This window comes from Pieris rapae, chromosome 22 (genome assembly GCF_905147795.1).
Source record: "Pieris rapae chromosome 22, ilPieRapa1.1, whole genome shotgun sequence".
Taxonomy (NCBI): Eukaryota; Metazoa; Arthropoda; class Insecta; order Lepidoptera; family Pieridae; genus Pieris; species Pieris rapae.
The window spans coordinates 2,011,197-2,032,717 of record NC_059530.1 but is presented as its reverse complement, the minus strand read 5'-3'; positions in this window follow the sequence as shown (position 1 = coordinate 2,032,717).

Genomic DNA, 21,521 nt, shown 5'->3' with positions numbered 1-21,521 from the left:
ACACTGTTACACTTCTTAAGATTTGGTAAACCTCAAGTTATTTGCTATTTTTAAATAATTTTACATATTGAAATATATATTGTTTATTTCATTTTTGGTATTACTGCATAGTAAGAGGTAAAGAGTACAGCGATACCAAAAAGAACAAAAATAATAGACGCGGCAAAAATGGTGTGCCGCCTGAAATGGCGTTGGGCAGGGCACACAGCAAGGAAATGTGACAACAGATGGAGCGAGAGAGTGCTGCACTGGTACCCGCGCGGCGCGAGCCGGCCGCAGGGGCGCCCACGCCGACGCTGGGCAGATGACATCATCGCAGTCGCCGGGGTTACCTTCCGCGCCTGGCCCGCGACAGACGCGAGTGGAACCGGAAGGAGGAGGCCTATGTCCAACGGTGGACAAACCAAAACTTAACTGAATGACGTTTTATCATCCCTAAATTTTAAAGTTTTTTGGAAATAAAGACTTATTATTATATTAAGAGGTAGTGTTGCCACGCACTACCACTATCTGGAACCAGTTGCCCACCACTTACTTACGGGTCAACGAAAAATGAAGAGCGTAATTCCTAAAAGGCGCCTGTCCGTTTTTTCTATAAAAAATGTAAAAAAAAATAACATTTAATTCAGATCGCTCAGATATGTTAAAGAAATCTCTTTTTTACCGTATTGAAGCTGTGTATTATTGTAAACTTAAACAAACAAAAACGTAAGTTTACGATAATACATAGCTTCAATTCAGTAAAAAAGTATTTTCTTTAAATGTGTAAAAGCTATGTTAATAAAAGACAAAACTGTGTGATATTAAAAATGAAAGGAAATTTTAAGTTTAACATAATCTGAATGATATGCAGCATAAACATTAACAAATCTTGCATTACAGGTATTTGAGGCTGAAGAGTGCAGTGCCATTGTTTCTTTTAGTAACCGTATCTACATGGTGATTGCAATTTCACCCGCGTGAATTTATTTATTTTTATTTAATTATTTACATTCTAAAACAATTTGTATGCCTTAAAATACAAGAAACTATGACATCGCAAATTTAACACACTTATACACATCGATTACATTAGAACATAAGCAATAAATCAAACAAAAAATTAATGAAACGACCATAAAATAAAAAAAATAAAACAAAAAAAATATTAATAATAACTAAAACTAAAAGAAAAAAATAACAGTAGTAAACAAACAAAATGAAGACTTTAACCACATTAAGATTTAAGAGCCTGCAAAACAAAGTTATGGAATGTTGGTAGGCTGTTGTAAAACACATCAATATTTTCATCAATATTTATATATATATAAAGTTGTAAGAGCGAGATAGCATATTCACTGGACCATTAAAACTAGTAGATAAGCAAGCCGTAGGTACGTATAGGAGACTTTTAGTTCGAGTTACTCTAGTATTACAAAGAAAGGTAAATTTTGTAAGTATAAAACTTAATAAAAAAGGTTTTTTTGTTATATATGTCGCAGCCAATAACTTTCAATTAACAGCCTAGCGTTTTAACTAAACAGCGCCGTTTAACAAACGGCCTGAAAGATATTGAGCCGTAGCGTTTGTTAAAACATTTAATGAACTGGCTAGCTAATGCATGCTAAAAAGATAAAAATATAACATGAAAAATAACTGATCCTCGCTCCCGGTCTTAACTGAGATACGACCTTGACAACCATTAAAACTAGCAGATAAGAGGGACGTAGGTGCGTATAGAAGACGGTTTAGTTGTTCAAAGTAAGAGTAAACTTCTCCCTCAAAGGCCGATAACGCACGTTAAAAATGACTGACCAAGGGCGATGCGATGAAGACCCTTTTTGAGCCTTTGTTTGCCCTATTTGATAAAAAAATAAGTAATATAGTAATTTCTTTTTTATACAGCACTGCACAGACTTTTGCAAAAATCTCACAAAGTTCTTAAGTGAGTTAGTGGTCTAGCCTGTCCAGAAGATGCCTATTTAATCGTCGCTTAAATGAACCTATATACTGTCTATGTCCTGGCGATGTCAATAAAGTTGTGATACTTTCTTATGTACGTCTTTCTAAAAACACACTTCTTGTGTAATTATATTGAGGCGTTTAACTGTATATTATTATTTTGAGTTGAAGCGAATTTGAAATAAAATAAATAATTCAAATTCTTCTGACGCAGATGCTTAATGCATATTGGATGCGGAGATTCGATCGAAATCGGATACACGTAGCAGAAATTTGTTTTTATTAATGATATTTTAAATAAATATTTTTTTTATTCATGGTTATTAAAATCTTTATTGTTTTAGTAATACTATTGTATAATATTATTATTGGTATAATATTGATTCGATTTTTATAAATATTACACCACTACTGGCAGCTGGTTCTAAAAAAACACTTGGTTGTTGACCGAGGGATGTCGACTATGAAACTTAGCTGGAGGTATAAGTGCAAACCAATCCTCTGAATACTTTCCATAGTAGCCGAATTTTCCGGAGTGAAATCCCGTCTCATCTTGCTGAGCACACCAAGACTGCGAAACTGAACGTCGTTTGAGGTGCCCACAATTCAAATGGTGGCTGTGGCGTAAGGAGAGTGACTTTAAACAGAGGGGTATCAATAATAGGTGCATAAACTTTTGTTATCTGGAGGTTTGACTACATTTTGTCAACCGCAGCCCGAGACTCCCGTAGTAGTGTCAATTTAGACACAAGTTTGTTCCGGTAGATGACTTCCAGAGAAATACCTGTAATGTAAAGAGTATCCATGAATGTTGCTAAGTTGCAACATGTCATTGATATGCTAAAATGATATGATGAATAAGGGTCAGGAATAGGAACCAGCATTTACAGGTTTGAGGTCATGCTCATGTCGTCATGGAGGCATGCTGCATCTATGACGACTGGATGCCCAAATCGGGAAGAAAGCCGGATATTCAGTTGTAGATATAAGTTCTCAGGAAGCCTCTCGTTATAGCGTCAAGCGTTAGAGTACAACCAATCCAAGGTTCTCGCTGTATCCAAACTAAGCAGCAAAAGAAATTGAGTCTAAAACTGAATTTCCTCTGCCCATTTATGTATAATTTATACATGAAGTTCACCAGCTGAGCAACCACGACGAAAGTCGTATTGACAATTGCCAGTTCAGCTGGTGGCCAGTGTGTTATGTAGAATTTATTACTCCTTTCTCATTTGATTGTATTTTTTTAATTATCCCTAATTCAGTTTTACTTTTTCCGGGAATTAAACATTAAACAAATTCTCAGATTCACGGTAGGCAGTTCGGCAGTTTGTTAAATATCCATAATTTGCTGGTACATGAATCCGATTTCACTTTCACAAAATGGCGCCGCCGTTACTAACGGTGATGAAAACAGTGTCAAATCACAAATAAATTTACATTTATGAATTACGGGGTGCCGTTTCCATTATTTTACAGTTAACTCTTGATCTTATTTTAGGAAAATTTATATTTCATTCTAATGCGTGGAAATTTCCACAGAATGGGGTTGTCAGTTTCGAAATTCTCATCCGCACTTATGTCACAACCGTCAATCAAACTTTTCATCTGTCAAACTACATTTGTGTGTCCTCATTGTCGTAATATTGCGCTATTTATTTAAAGATATATTCAGTATTACCAAATAAAGAGACATACAATGTTCCTACAGTGTTACGTTGTGATACATGTTTAGGGATTGTAACGGGGCATGGTCAGGCGTTGTGTCTGTTTTATTCATCTTATTATCAAGGCTAGAAATTAACAAGTGACAAGTGACAAATATTAGCAAACAAGGCCTATAGTCTTAATTATCAACAGAATAGACTACAGACACGTAAAGATTTATATTCTGAAACGACAATATGAATTATCTGTATATCACAGCAGCTGTGGGACGCTAGTTTCATACAAAAAAATATAGATTTTATCGAAATTATTAAAAGATATTCAGCGAATCGTTGTCTGAACAAAAATTCGAAGGTCGTTTTAACATATTTTATGCTCATATTTCCGTGTCTAAGGGCTGTCATTTGTTTAAAAAGTATATTTTACATATGTTGACAAAACCTCGGCTATATTAAGATGGTTAAACGAGTAGCTGACACAATAAACTGTAATAAATTACTAGTTAACAATAAGATGATTATTATAGATAGATAATTATCGCTATAAAAAGGGAGTTGATAGAAGAAAGGTCTTATTGTAAATAAAGCAGAAAATTTGCGGCGAATAATTATAATTAAATAACTCTTCTATATAAATATTTCCTAACCTTATCATATCCTGATCGTGACCTGTGTAATTCTTGTATCTCCTGTTCTTTTTGTAAATGTAATTCACTATTTGCTATTCTTGAATCTGTAAGATTAGCTTTTTAGTTTTAGTTAGTTATTAATATTGTTTTTCTTTATTTTCTCTAGATTAAGGTTCTATAGATTAATATAAATATATTTTGTTTTTTATATAACTTCTTGTTATGCACTTCTTGCACTCATCATTTTTTATTTATTGTTTTCTTTTCTTACTGGGGTTGCCTGGAAGAGATCGCTTGTAAGCGATAAGGCCGCCCGTTGCATCCCTTGTAATTTATATATATTGTGTTATTCGTGTTTCTTTCTAGCAACGAAGTGTGAATAAATAAATAAATAAAATAAATAAAAATCATCTGTATTCGAGTGTTATATAATCAGGATTACATTCAGTTCATCTCATGTTTATCACTACGAATAATCTTCGAAGGAGTGAGCATCCAAATTCTTCCACTTGTCTCTAATGCTCGTCACCACTTTACTATCCTTTCCCTCTTATATACAATCTTCACAGGTTTCTACGCTGCCGAGAAACCTTGATTAGCCGATAGGCCATGCACTCCAAAGGGATCCCAATCATATTACCAAGCAGGCGCTTGCTAAAACCAGCAAGTAAGGCGGCCGGGAGAATCGTGGGCGTTCCAGACAAACCTGACGTCGTACAGTTGTAGATGAGGCAAAGAGAGCCGAAAAGACTCAGAGCGAGGTAAAATATGTGGCTCAAGACTAAAGTGGCCGGCGTTCCAGACAAACCTGGCGTCGTACAGTTGTAGATGAGGCAAAGAGAGCCAAAAAGACTTGGAGCGAGGTAAAATACGTGGCTCAAGACTAAAGCGGCCGGCGTTCCAGACGAACCTGGCGTCGTACAGTTGTAGATGAGGCAAAGAGAGCCAAAAAGACTTGGAGCGAGGTAAAATACGTGGGTCAAGACTAAAGCGGCCGGCGTTCCAGACAAACCTGGCGTCGTACAGTTGTAGATGAGGCAAAGAGAGCCAAAAAGACTTGGAGCGAGGTAAAATACGAAGCTTAAAACCTAACGCGATGGAGACTCACTTCGGAAACCGTCTGCCCCACCTGGTAGTAGGTGTTTCATTATGTCAAGTACCAGGTTTTTGGTGGGCGGTTTGAAGTCGTTTAAAAATTTGGTTTCCCTTTTTAAACTTGTTATATCGTTTTAAAACCGATACAAAGTTTTTAAACGAAATCAAAAAGCTCAACCCTAGGTGTTTTTAAAAATTTCGGCCTGAATAAATTGGGTCAAGCTGGGTCACAAATAAAAATATTTTGCTTCCGGCGTAAAAAATCACTTAACAATCCAGTCTCAAGGATATTTTGTCGCTGTCTTTCAATTTAATAAAATATTTTTTGGCATTAAATTATTTGACGAGAACCAATCCTTCTAACGAACAAATCGTGCTATTCATTATTAAAAGTATTTATTTATTATATATGGGCCCACGTAACTGGCTAGAAAAAATTTCATGATAACTAAAACTTCGCCTTTGGACGAAGCGGCCCCATCTTAGTTTTATAAAATTGTATATAAATTGTTTTTTGTATATTACTAGTAACCCGCCCCAGCTTCGCACGGGTGCAATGCTGATGAAAAGCAGGTTTTTATTATGTATTGTTATTTCCGTTGCTGGAAAGCTCCGATAATATATGCGACATATACCATATAGACATAAACCATCACGGACTTTACTGTATACCTTTACTACAATACTTAGTACATTATTTTGATAAAACTCGTAGGGTTCAGCCTGCGTTTGCAATGTAAGCGGAGAAAATGTAATTATTTACGACATCACATTAGAAACCTCAAAAATAACAGTACTTCTCTACTATTTAATGGATGTTATTATACATATAAACCTTCCTCTTGAATCACTCTATCTATTAAAAAACAACCGCATCATAATCCGTTGCGTAGTTTCAAAGATTTAAGCATACAAAGGGACATAGGAAAGCGACTTTGTTTTATACTATGTAGTGATATGTTATTAAGATGTGGATAAATATATGATGGCGTACTATTATAATTATTATTTTTACTAATATCATTTATTCAAAGATAACTTATTTCCAATAATAAATGTGTATTTAATATTTTTAAAATTATATTCACAATTTTGTTTTATTAAAAAGCCTTTTTACCAGCTTTAGAACAAATTGGTAGTTACGGCGTGTGACTCATTCATCAGGACGTAAGTTCAAATCCCGGTTGTGAGTTTTGCGTAATAAATGAAAAAAATTAAGAGATCTCGCAATATTGTGGTTTGCTATATAAATTTTTCTTTTTATGTTCCCTGAATGTCGGTTATTTGGGCTAAACAGTAGCTTCTTCACCTGTCAAGAGAGAAATTTAAATTTGAAGTACATATACAAAGCAAAATTAAGTTTATTTTACACTGTATTGATATTGTCATGAAGATATGAATTATTTTAAGATAACCCATTTTTTTTCGTAGAATACAATATTACGTTTTATCCAAAATTGATAGAAAATGTCATAAATAAAATAATATCATAATAAAAAAATCTTGTCAAATGGGCTATTTGACTAGATTTTAAAACTATGAAATGTTATTTTTAATTTCGTTTTGTATTGGTTTAAACTATAAACATTCATAATTTTAAGAACGCGCCAAAATGCTTAGCAAGATGGCGTCGCACCAGTGCCAATGCCGCCGTCCGCGTCGGTTCGAATCATGTGTGATCGTTTCCCGAACTATCGATGATTAATAAATAAATAGTATATTTGCAAAGGAAGTGGCACATTAATTTAATAAATTAATTTCACTAGTAAAAATACTGCATTACGCTTTTTATTGCCATACACAATAACTTATTTTTCGTCTACGTATACGTCAAAATAAGATATGACTATTGCTTTTTTTTTAAAGATCCAGTTACAAGGAAATCTTAATGCCTTAGAATTTATAAGACGCTTTCGTGGAGTAAATAGAAATCCGACGGCAAAATATTTGGTCATTTAGGTAAATGTTATTATACATACTACTGTGATACATATACTGAGCAAGGCAGAAGATACAAAATAACAAAAGTGCGATGTAAATCACTTCCTATATAAAATATAATTATAATTACATTAATGTATATTTCTTTTTTATTTAAAGAATTTACTCCAACTACATCACCTAATACATAAAAATATATCTAATAACTAACCTTAAAATGTAATTATTAAAAAATATTATTAGAAGGAGTCCCTTTAGGCAAGGTTCCGAAGATACTGGCAGCGTTCCCCCTTTGAATAGCTAGACTAATTCTTTGTGCGAGGTAGCTGCCAGCTCTTCGTAAAAATACAAAATATAAAATACAATTCCTTTTATCCACTATACATATTGATGTATACATATATACAATTTTAGCCAGTTTCATTTTTCATAACAATATCAAATTATAACAATTTATGACGTATATACTAAATTTATCTGATAATTTTTCAATTTCAATAAAATAATTCCAATAACGTACTTCCTAACTTTTCTGCATGGCTAACGCACAAACCGAGTAGGCCAAGAAAGGGAAAATGAATACAATTATAATTTTGTTAAAGAGGATAAATGCATAACTGGATATAGGATCTGATGCAAAATAACTGTAAGAACCGTATACAACCCCAAGGTGACGACATCTTACTATGGAACGGGTCTGCATGAGGTCATTTCACCGCATCAGGCTACAATGCCATACATTTTATTTGATTAATACGTAGAAAAAGTATAAACCCATATTAAGACGGCTATACCGGCGTAAATAATTCTATTACTGATTGTACTATCTTCTAGGCACGTTGAGGTATGTATAAACCATTTATTCTTGGACTTAAAACGGAACATTGGTTTAATTTCGATCAAATATAGATAGTATACAAAAAGTTAGTTTAAAGGTTTCGAATCACGAAATCTAGGTATACGTAAATACTGTACACACTAAATGTTTAGTTATATCTATCAGAAGAACAAATTTGTTTTAATATAATCTAAATAAGCTGGTGACGATTTCAAATAAAAAAGAAACTCTTGGGCGATTTTATTTATATTCTGCTACTGAAATTGTTGCGCGGTTTTTGGAAAGGAAATTTTGTCAATTCATTCCGGGAACACGGGGACTCGTAATTGGATTATTATGGAGGGAACAATCGACAATCTACGTTGCACTATTTTTTTTTCTCTTTATTTTACAAAATAATATAAGTATATCACAATTTTGTTACATTAGAAAACCGCTGTGGCCTGTATAAATGTAACCTCTGTGTTTATTCATAATTATTACTTGTCTACGGCATCCCTTACATAATTTATAAGTGTGTCATAATGAATAAAACCAATGAATAAACAATGGTAGAAAATAAGAACATGAACAGAAGTACATACATGTCTGAAAGGATAATAAATGTATTTATGTAAATAAATAAATAAAATATAAGATGACATTTGCATGCCTATTTATATGTGGCGGATTTTTGTAATTTATGTAACTAATTGTAAGACCGATAAGAAGATTCTACCAAATAAACGATTTGATTTTGATTTAATTTGTAAACTGTTTTGAGGGGTTAGAACAGACAGCACGGGCTTGCCTCCGGCATTGCTGTATGTACTTGAAAAGTACTTTAGATCAATCAAAATTTATTTATTCAGTTTAGATGCGACTTAAGGCATGCTTATGAATGTCAAAAACGTTTACAAAATTCGCTAATGAGCAAAACTACGCCATCCGTTCGCAAGACTACCAGGAGGTCTTGTTCTGAGAAGAACGGGCAAGAAACTCAGCAAAAATCGAGGAGACATACTGAGTGAAGTTCTCAAACTCTGCTCCAATTTCGTAAATGATTTTGGTATCAGAAGTGTCCACAGCTATGCACCAGTGCTGGATATATTTGAGATAGGTTTTAGAAGACTAAGACGAAACTGAGATGTTTTTTAAATAGTTCTAAAATTCTTTAGAAGTTTGATTTTCTTCGCTTACTTTCGTATGTGCAGAATATACTTGATTTTGACAAACGGAGTCATGTCTCGTTTCTGAAGTGTTTTGTGTTTTTTTATTGCTTTGGGCCGCATTTTTGACCATCTAAGATAGATCTTAATCTAAATATTGATAAGAGTGTGCCAATAACCAATCGACGGATTGTAATAGCCATAGTAATAGGCAAGCTATCCATGGTAGGTCGGATCGGTGGTGGATAGACCTTTATATGAAAATGACAGTTCAACTGTGCCAATATTATTAAATATATAATTATTTTATTTGGATTATATTGATCATTAAATATGAGTGTTAAGAGCGAAAATATTGCATTCTAGCCGTCGACAAAAATGCATTGTCTTTGTAGAGTTTGGTTATTGGGATGAAGATAAGGGATCGATCAACTGTCACGGTCCGATCTCAAATTGTTTTTAATCTGAGATTGTGGATTAATTATTGGGTTCGGGCGTTAATCGGCTGGCTCGAGTTGGATGCAACTCTCCCAAGACCTGGGAGATCCTTGGAGTTCTTGGAAAAATAGGAGATAGATATAACTTTAGATGAAAAAATTGAAAAACAATGGTTTAAAATTAATTAATAATTTATAAAATATTATAACAGAATTAAGTTAACATTATCCTTTTGCAAGACATAAATTAATAAAATAAATAAAAATAATTAAATTCAGACCATTATAAGTACATATATTGTTAGTAGAGTAATACTTATAACTCTGTTAGCAAAATTAGAAATAAGTATTATTTATTAATAGATGTAATGAAAATAAATAACTTATTTATGTACTTTATCAATAAGTAAGGTACTTTATCAATAGATTCACCAGTGAGCCTAATTTTTACAACTTTATGATAAAAAAATCACAAATTTGTTATCAACTTTGTCTAACGCCCATGTACTTTAAAATGCAGCGTGCATTGTAGTGTAATAAATCAAAATCGTATGAACTGTATAAATTATAAGGTATTTTTAAACGACATATTATGGGTTACATCTGACTGCTTTTGCATAATAAGTAGGTTTTTGTCGCGTGACTTAATCCGGCCTCCAACATAATATGGTTCACGAGTCGAATTATTTAACGTTAGATACACTATTAAGTAACTAAAATAAATTATTTTTACTATAAAGCAAAAATATTGGCTTAGTATTAAAATTTATTTTATAGAGTATGTATCGTCAAAATCCGTTTTTTATTATGAATTCTTAAAAGTTAAAATAGTTAAAAACTCTCGATGCTGGCCGGCAACGCATTCGCGAGCCCTCTAACATCGAGAGTGTCCATGGGCGGCGGTATCACTTAACATCAGGTGAGCCTCCAGTTTGTTTTTTTCTATAAAAAAAAGAATGAAAATTAATTCCCCTAGATAGAGGTATGAGATAGCTTATAAATAGTATTCGTCGGAGTCAATATCTGTTATAACGACAATGAAGGGACTACTCATATTTGGTCGTAAAAACCGATAGTTATAGGGACTTTTGATTTTTGGCAATGTATCTGGTATGTGGCTCTAAACGATGTCGTCGTAAACGGTTTTGACTGTGATTTCAAAACACCTAAATTTTCACAATGTACGGATAAGTTCCAAATAAGCTATTTATTACTTATTGGTAGGATAAACTGTATTGTTGCGTTTCACGACTGCCAGATAGCGCTATTCGTCATGATACGCGAAGTTTCTTATTCGGAACTTTTATCTTTCGAATAACTTGTGTTGCATAGCTATTTGGTACTTTATCCATACATTGTGAAACAGGCCCTAAATATGAAAACAACTGTAGTTTTTACTTATGTACAGCCGTCTTGTCGGTAGTGCGAGAAATGCATATTTGTTCAACTAGTTTTTTATATTGCTTAACGTGAGGATCTAATAAATGATCGGATTATTTATCAACCATTATAAATACCACAACGTTCTCTAATAAACGTTGCTCTCTTCTCTCGTCTGCTCTCGAAGTACGGAGCCGAACTTGCGTAACAGCTAAAAGTGCTCGACATCGGAAGAAGAAGAGAAGACATTTACTTTTTTTTTTACTAATGTCATGGGCGGTATTTTACGGTGTTTAATATTATATGTATGTCCTTGTATTCACCGCTCCCAATACGAGTAGGTCCCTTTTGCACAAAAAATATGCAGTATACTATTTTATAGTGGCTTAGTATATAAGTAACGTGTTAAAAATGGTTCCTTTAGTAAATGGACGAACTTTGAAGTTCATTCAGAACAGTGAAGTTTTATTTATCTCATAGATTACATAAATCGCTTAAGCGCGAAATATGTAGGTAATCTATCATTAAGTTTAGTTAAGTAACATATATTTTAGTAAATAATTAGAAGAGTAAACAAATCATCAATCACTTGAAGCCAATATGGGCTCTTTAGATTTTTCCACAGTCATACATTGTAATTTAACATTTGTGTTGCCGATAATCTCGAACAACATAACTTAACCATTAACTTAACCATTAAAGTCAGTTATTATTCAGCTTCAAACAAAATGTTCCATTTAACATATATTTGTAAATACAACAACCTCTACCAAACTTAATCCGCGCCTTTTTTATTATTCAGTGTTTATAACAAGATAATTTAGCTTTAATAAAGTTAATTCTTATTCTCATCTCATAATTATTACAACATTAAAGATTTATTACGACACCATATACGTTATATACGTTGTGCTTTATATAAAATAAAATAAGTTTTGGAATATAAGATACAGGTATCATTTATTCCACGTAATTAAATATGAATCGGTAGACTCATCGGCAAATAAGACAGAGGGTGTAGGCCGAGAGAAAAAGTCGGCGTAAAAAACTCTCGGTACTCAATATTTTGAGCAAATCATCAAAAACACATATTTTAAAACAAATATCGCAAATTAATAGAAGTAGCCTGTCTAGCACTAGCCCCAGGTCATTTTATCAACTAGGTAATCTTTAACATTATAGTAAGCCTTTTTACTCAGCTTTTCTTTAATACAGTTCTTAAAATTATTAAAAGGAAGAGATAAATGAGCCTCTGGGATTTTGTTAAAGAAAAGTGACTCTTTTCCCTATAAAGAATTACTTTAGATTTAGTACGGGGAAAGTTATAAGAGTCTATCCACCACAAAATTTCGTAGCCGTATTTAAAACGGGTCCACTGCTCTTTTCCGTATCTCAGGAGGCAAGGTGCTGTGAAGACTCGCCCCACTCTCTTTAATTGTCTGTTTAGGGCGTGTCCTGTATACCGACGATTAGTACCGAGCTTCAGGTCTTGTTTTATAATACGGGACCTTCTTTTCTCGCGATATGATTATTTGCTTCCTAATGGGGTTTCCACGAATTTTGGCTTTAACAGCATTAACAGCATTAACAGCCATTGTAGTTCTAACAACACAGTGCAGCCCGATATTTTCTATTCTTCTCAGGTGGTAGTACGATATACGAACATACAGCCGTATCAGCCGATAACAAGCTTTTGAAGTGTCTGGAATATGAACGACGGCTTTGGCCAATGCAATCACTGCAACACTATTTTTTACCATACCATTCCATATTTGAATTTAATAATGACCACGAAAACATATGTGTCGCAAAATCAAAAGATGTTTTTAAAATAATATACGTGTCCCAAATTCAAATTAATAAAAAAAAAGGTTTTATGTAAGATTATTTATGGCCAGTTATATTGTGTACTATATGAGGTTTCAGAGAGTTTAATGAGGGATTGACGTCACTCAGGTCATGGATGGATTGGTCATACAGTCTTGCCGGATCGCAAATTTTTACGACCTCTTAGTACCAACATTAAAAAAACCCCAAGAAACCTTGGACAGAGTTAAAGTACTTAGAAGGAGGCCAGTACCCGAAAAAGTGTTCTGAACAACGGTACTGAAGTAATTTAGGATAACAAGAAAAACAAATTATACAACAAATGTAAGCTTTATATTCTATTTTGTAATAAATGGAAATTGAACAGGTTTTTACCTTTATTATTTAATAGGTGAATCTGTACTGACTACTACGTTTTTTACGATGATTTTCCTTCACAAGAGAGTCTAAGTCTACATAAGGACAAAGGCAATCGATGCCAAGCCAGGGTTCCTGCAACCACAGAAATGCATCTCATGCTTTCTATAGAAACCAACAAAAGCATTTGTAAACGCAATATGTTTAAAATTCTACCCAATATAACATGGACAAAATCTACGTCCTTCATAAACAATTCGGTACAAATGGGCAGGTGAAATAATACGACAGATATACATAAAGATATAACCTACTTTAGAAGCGGTCTAGATTTTATGAGGTAATCTTTGTTTGTGATCTAGGATGTGACAAACCTATTTCACTATAAAATCTATTATTTTGTACATAATGTGCTCCCTTGCAAAAGCAGAACGATTAAAAAATTGTGTCGGACAATTAAACTGTGATGAAACATCACTCGGAGTTTTTGGAGACCGAGTTATGTGTTATAATTTATTCTTACATAATTATGTATTTACAATATATTCGATGCCCGACGGACTCATGCGTTTCCCAACCATTCTTCAATCTAGTCGATATTACCAACTATTTGACTGTGAGGTTGCATATATAGATTTAGTAATGGCCGTGTTTTACTTTAATGCAATAGGTACATTTCTTAAATTTAATAAGAGGCTCATTTATCTCTGCCTTTTATTAAATTTAAGAAATGTATTAAAGAAAAGCTGTGTAAAAAGGCTTACTATAAAGTTAGTGATTATCTAGTTGATAAAAGGGCCTGGGACTAATGCTGGGCAGGCTACTTCTAATTAATTTGCTATATTTGTTTTAAATATTGTACAATTGTTTGATGATTTGCTTTTTTTTAAAAGAGTACTGATAGTTTTTTACACCGGCTTTTTCTGTCGGCCAACACCCTCTGTCTTCTTTGCCGATGAGTAGGGATGCCAACAGGTTAGAATTTAATGACGTGGAATAAGTGATACCAAGATGATCTTATGTTCCAAATTAGCGTATTTCATTTACTTTTATCTTTGTAGTGGAAGCTTTTTATAATATTAGATGACCCGGTGAACTTTGTACCGCCTAAGTCTAATATCGTGTTGACTTCAGTTAAACTAATTTAGGATTTCATTTAGGTACATTAATAAACTTTGTTTGCAAATACAGAAATGTTTTGTCAACAGATGGCAGCACATGTTAGCTTTCGTCATATTATATTATTGTTATTCGAAAACTTATCTGCTCCAGCCGATCTTGAGTGGTGTAACTAACACGACTTTATTTTATATATTTAGATTGACATAAGATTGTCGATATTTAACCTGGGAAATAAATTTCTAGAATCGACTAGTGTAAAGCACACGTCGATCACGACCATAAGAATTATGAGGACTGAAGGTTGAAAAACAATTTACACAATAAGAGTTCTGATAACTGGTTATTCAGATACGTGATTCCAAGTAGTAAACAAGTTAATAGGATCACACTGTGCCCTATTTTTAAGAGGACGTATATATTAGTAGACAAAGCATTCTATTTTTGGTGAGAAATGTATTCTAAAAGTGTTCTAATGTTTTTTTTACTAGCGTCTACTCAATCAATCAATCAATCAAAATTCATTTATTCAATTTAGATGCGTCTTAGAGCATGCTTATGAATGTCAAAAACGTTTACAAAATTCGTGAAAGAGCAAAACTACGCCATCCGTTCGCAAAACTACCAGGAGGCCTTGCTCTGAGAAGAACGGGCAAGAAATTCAGCAAGTTTTACGCTCCCTCTACATAACAATAATTTAAAGGAAAATGTCATAAACCACAACGTCATTTAAGTTACATAAGTAAAACATAAACTATGAGACGGTTGAAGTAAATTAGCGGGGAATACTCTTCTCTCCTTTTTTTTGTATTCGTTAAAATAATATACTGTTGTAACCAGAGACCACAAAAATAGGATTATATGTTTGATTACATGATATTACATTATATGATATAGAGATTATATGTTATATTTAATGTATTGTTTGCATTGAGGTATTTATTTACTCTTTCATTTATATATTTAATATATTTTTGAAGTGTATGGATATCACTTAATATAACTATGTTTGGTAGATTTGACCCCAGGCTGTTCTGTAGACATTCTGACTAAATGTGCATTATAAACTCGGTTTTACCATGAAATACACCATCGACAGGAAGGAGGCACAGAATGCTAATCAACTACTAGAATAAACAAATGATCACGAAAACCTATACAAAAATGTGTGCCGCCATTGGGTTTTCTTAATTATAATATTGTATTATAAAGTAATAAGTTTATACACAAATTAAAACACTGCTACGGCAGCCGGCGAATCGGTCGAGCCGTTTCGAAGGAGTATGGGAATAAACGATTCGACATTGTTTTATTGGTTTAATATGTATGTATGTAAAAAATCAAATAAATCAGTGGGGCTACAACCTCTTCAGGTCTTGGCCTCAGATTTCTGAATCTGTTTCATGATCATTTTTAAATCTAATAGGCAAGTAGGTAGGATCAGCCTCCAGTGCCTGAAACACATCGTCGACTTTTTGGGTCTACATCACAATTCGAGCAAATGTTAAATGCGCACATACAAAGAAAGTCCATTGGTGCACAGCCGGGGTTCGAACCTACGACCTCAGGTATGAGAGTCGCATGCTGAAGCCACTAGGCCAACACTGCTCTCTATGTATAATGTATGTGTTTTTGAGAATAAATAAATATTTTTGTACTTACCTACTTAAATAACAAAATTATTCGTTTACGTCCGGACGTTTCGCGCGTTGTATTATTAACTGAGTATTTTTCGAGTATTATAGCTTTAAATTCATCTGTAATAATTTACCGAGGTCTTTTAACGGTTTTTAATGTGTAAATTAGTTTTTTCTTGATGTAAACATATTTTGTGACGGTAAAGAAACGAACATTATGATAGTTGTTTCACTTAACTATTTTGTAATTATTTCCAACTAACAAATATAGTATTTACAATATTCTTAAACTACATCGTAAAAAGAATTAAAAGTTGATAAAAAGTGTGCCTTTAATGCTGGCATTCCTTCCCTGTATGATACTTATTCGTTGAGCCAGGAGCTTGAAAATATATTTTTAATACAGTTGCTCAAAAAGTGGCATATTGCAGGGAGGTAGAGCGTTCGGAAAGTGGGCTATTACACACTCGTGCTTTTTCTTTGCCATTCCCGCACTCGTGCGTTTTCTTTGCCAACTGTCAAAACAATGTGTATTAAAAAGAAAAAACCAACCACGAAGGTTTTATTCAAAAGATTCATAGAAGTTTTTATGATATATGATTTCTAAATATTATAATAATTGGATTCAATAAGTTCGGTTAGGTTTCTTTTCATTTCATATCAATTAAATAAATATTAAAAAGAATTTTATAATATATATGCAAATACGTATTTTTAATAAGTTTACTAATAATTGGATTCAATAAGTTAGGTTAGGTTTATTTTATTTCATATCAATAAAAAAAATATTAAAAAGAAAAAACTAACCATGAAGTTTTTACTAAAAAAAATCACAGAAGTTTTTATGATTCATGCAATATTTTCAAAAGAAGCTACTATTTGTTTCAATATCAGATTTAATGATTGGTCTCAATGAGTTAGATTTGGTTTTTTTTCGATAAAAATAGTCTACTGAAGAAGTCCCTTTGCCTACCTAAGAATGGGTAAAGAAAAGAAAAAACAAGCTTTGCTCATATTCTGCGGTTGGCGCCATTTTCCAAATATGTTCTTTCGAGTTGAGTTATTTGTTGCACAAAATGAGTAATTTCGACGATATTTTATTTGAATGAATACCACCCGAACGCAGTATAATTGCATAAAATGCTTCGGAGAACAATTTACCGGAAACATATCTACGTGCAACGAATTTATTCCGTAGAGAGAATAGAAAAAAAGCAAATAGTTTAATTAAATTGCTTAATTTTTTCGCAACTGTATTAAAAATAGTCGTTCAGTACACGTGCGGTACCGTCATTGCAACTCGTCCCGACTGTCAACCCTCACCTTCGGCTGCGCCTCGGCTCGGGTAGACATTCGTCGGAACTCGTTGCAATGACAGGCTTTCCGCACTTGTAATGAAATGTACTATTCATAGCGTATTCGTTGCAGGAAAAAATATTAATGCCTCTTTCCAACGTGAAAGAATTCAAAAAATGCAATTTTGGATTAGAATTTTATAATATTCTTGACTTGTAGTTCTTTGATATTATAATAAATAATATATAAATTCGTTTAATAAATATTCAATAATTATTAATTTAATTTTGAAACTTAATAGAACCCCGGAGTATAGTGTCTTTAAGAATTCATAGTCTGATTGGAAATTATTTGGAAATACTTTTACAGGTGTTTTCACGACTTTGTTTCCAAAATGTACTTTTATGCAACATTTTTGAAAAGCTGTGGTAAGTGGGGGCAAGATGAAAAATGGTGTTAGACTACAAATTGTTACACCAATTTTAACTTATTTTTAGAGTGCTGGCATTTCATTAAAACCGCCAGTTTCTAACGTTTTAAACCATAGTCGTATATAGCCGCTCAGAGGACGTGGAGTGCGTTAATTTGGATAATTTCTGCGTCGTAATTTTTTCGTTTAATCTTCAAGTGATTTAATCAGTAGTGTGTACTGTAATTTTAATTACAAGATCGCGTTTTTTTCATAGGAATATTTTATTATAGTTGTTTTGTTCTAAGTTACGAAATCACATGAAAAACGTACGTTTTAGAAATTTAGAAATTTTCTCGACTTTCCATCTTTACCCAAAAAATTACGGATTAAGATAAATTTACAAAACTATTATAATTATACTCCGTTTCCAAGTGTCATACAAAAATTAAATTATTCTCCAACTTTAACTGTTAACAGGAAATAAGGTGGCAACGTACCTAGTTGATACGGTATTCATTACAGAATATGCAATGATAAGTAAAAATTAAATAGTTTATCTATCTAAATTTTAACTTAAAATAAAATTTTAATTTGCAATTTGCATAAATACAAAGGTATCCATATCCATATACATGTTAACCCAATACAACCATTTCGAAAAATATATATAGTAATCAATACATCTAATATATTAAATTCTCGTGTCACAGTGGGAGTTAAGTACCTAAAATATATTATATATATAACCATAATTACATGGTTAAGGGTATATCGTGTAATAGTACCTAATTATTTCATTATTGCAATTGCAATAGTAACAATATATTGCAATTGCAATAATAACAATGCCTCGTAGCTACGTCCTGAAATTGTTATGTGCAACATCGGAATACGTGAATGAATTAAACAGAGATGGCAAGAGTTTAAGAACGTCTCTTTCAATTTTTCCCGGTTGGGGTAAAATTGATATATAAAAAAAAATAGCTGTATCTTTGTTAAATGAAGGTTTTCACTAAAGTCAGATGTGGGTTTTGAAGTGACTAAAAACTATGGACTTAAAACCATTGACGACTTCTAACATTAACGATTTCATCCGTCACGTTTTCATCTTTACCCTAATTTGTAGTTGTATCTTTTTTTTTATTTACTAATTTTCTCTGCTTTGGAATAGATTTAATTTGTTATTGATATTTAAAGAAAAACCTTTTTTTACTGTGAATGAAGTCAGTCAGTGTGACCACGCACGCTGTAAAGCACGCGAAACGTCGAATAAATATAAAATTATGTAAAATAATTATGAGTTTTCAAAATACTTCAATCCAGTAAAAAAGTGTTTTATTTAAATGTATAAAAGCTATGTTAATAAAAGTCAATACTTTGTCTACACTAATATTATAAAGAGGAAAACTTTGTTTGTTTGTTTGTAATGAATAGGCTCATAAACTACTGGACCGATTTAAAAAATTCTTTCACCATTCGAAAGCTACATTATCCACGAGTAATATAGCTATATTTAATTTTGAACAAAAATAAGGTTCCGTAAGATATTAGGGTTTTTCGGACACAAGGTGTAAAAAATCAACCAAAAAAGTTACTTATTTTGCGTACCCTGCCTAAACTATAAAAGATAGAGAAGAACCATAAAATGTTCTAAGTAATTTGAAAATCTTATAAATATCTACAAAAAGTCCGCGACACACTATACCTATCTAGTATCTATGTCGAGTGAGGCACAATAACCATAACTGATATACATGGCAAAACGACGTTTGCCAGTTCAGCTAGTTATTGATATGATAGAAAAGTATAGCTTTTGTTTGTTACTAATCAAAGACATAAATTATTTTTCTACAAGAGGTTCAAACACAACTCTGCTCGTCGCATCAAAAAACCGTTAAATCTCCCCCCCGCTCAAATGCGTTGTGTTTTTTTTATATAGAACAGGGGGGGGGGGCAAACGGGCAGGAGGCTCACCTGAAGTTAAGTGATACCGCCGCCCATGGACACTCTCGATGCTAGAGGGCTCATTTTCATGTTCAATCGACGACCCTCCTACTGCACAGTATAATAGTTCTACAACAAGTTTATCTACAAATTCATACTTTCCAGATTAATCGACACGGTCTTTATGTTTTTAGTTGTCTTTTTCCGGTTCTACGTGACTTAGAACATGTCCTCATAAAAAATCTTTCTTGACCCATCTCCATTCCCCGAAACTTAGAAGTGGGACACTGAATTATTCAGACATTCAAATCCGTCTCGAACGTTCCCGGAACGGGAAAAAATATTGGGCAATATGATTTTACAGTTTTATTCGCTGATACGAATTCTATTTTTAACACACAGTACACATTCATAAATTACACACTCACACACATACGCGTGTTACGCGTCGTGACATCATCTATATATATAAAAGAAAGTCGTGTTAGTTACACCACTTATAACTCAAGAACGGAAGAACAGATTTGGGTGAAAATTGGAATGGAGGTAGCTTAGAGCCAGGAGACGGACATAGGATACTTTTTATCCCGTTCGGCAGCGTTCCCGTGGGACTTGACATGAAACGTCAGTCACTATAAAACGTGGTATAACAAAAAAGAATAATAAAACGCAAATGATAGCTATGTAATTGACGTATAATGACAGCTATGTAATGACGTATATATGACAATTTGATATTTGTAAGAAATCAATATTCAAAATATTTCTATTAAATAAATAATTAAATGTAATGATAGTGCCATTGCCCATTCGTATAAACAGTGAAGAGAACTATAAAACTCGACATGGTCGTTTGTATTCAGTTCATCCAAATAATGATTAATGTTTCTATTTGTTGTTGTTGTCGAAAGACGCATTTAATCGAGTATTGGAGCGGGAACGTGAATATGATCACCAGGAATTAGATTTAGTAGTTCAAACGAATGTAACCCTGTTGAATTACCAACAAAAGCAAGTTTATGATACTTTAATGAAGGCAAACGATGATGAAAATGGCAAGACATTCCTCATGTCATTAGTTTTAGCAACTGTTCGGGCGAGATCCAACATAGCGGTTGCAGTTGCTTCTTCTGAAATAGCAGTCACATTGTTAGAAGGATGCCGTACGGCTCATTCAGAATTAAAATTACCGTTAAATCTTCAAACTATTGAAGAACCAACGTGTAATATTGCAAAACACTCAGCAATGGCAAAAGTTTTAGCGGCATCGAAAATCATCATCTGGGACGAATGCACAATGGCGCATAAACGTGCATTAGAAGCACTTAACCGAACATTAAAAGATTTACGCAATGACTCAAGATGTTTTGGAGGAGCAATGATTTTACTGTCTGGCGATTTCCGCCAAATACTGCCAGTAATTCCAAGATCTACGGCTGTCGACGAAATAAACACTTGCCTCAAGTCGTCAAACCTATGGCGCTATGTGAAGAAACTGCAGCTGACAACAAACATGAGAGTTACATTGCTTAATGATACATCTGCTGAAGATTTCTCGGAGCAATTGCTGACTATCGGTAATGGTCAAGTACCTGTCGATGAATGGAATCAAAAGACGATTTTATTAACAATGTGTTTCCAAACATTATTTCTAACTACAAAAATAATGAATGGTTGAGTGAGCGAGCAATTTTAGCGGCTAAGAATAAAGATGTAGATGACCTGAACTACATAATTCAAAATAAGATCATTGGAACAATGCTTCATTCAAATCTATTGACTGCGTCACAAATGAAGATGAAGCCACCAACTATCCCATTGAATTTTTAAACTCTTTGGACGTGCCTGGCTTACCA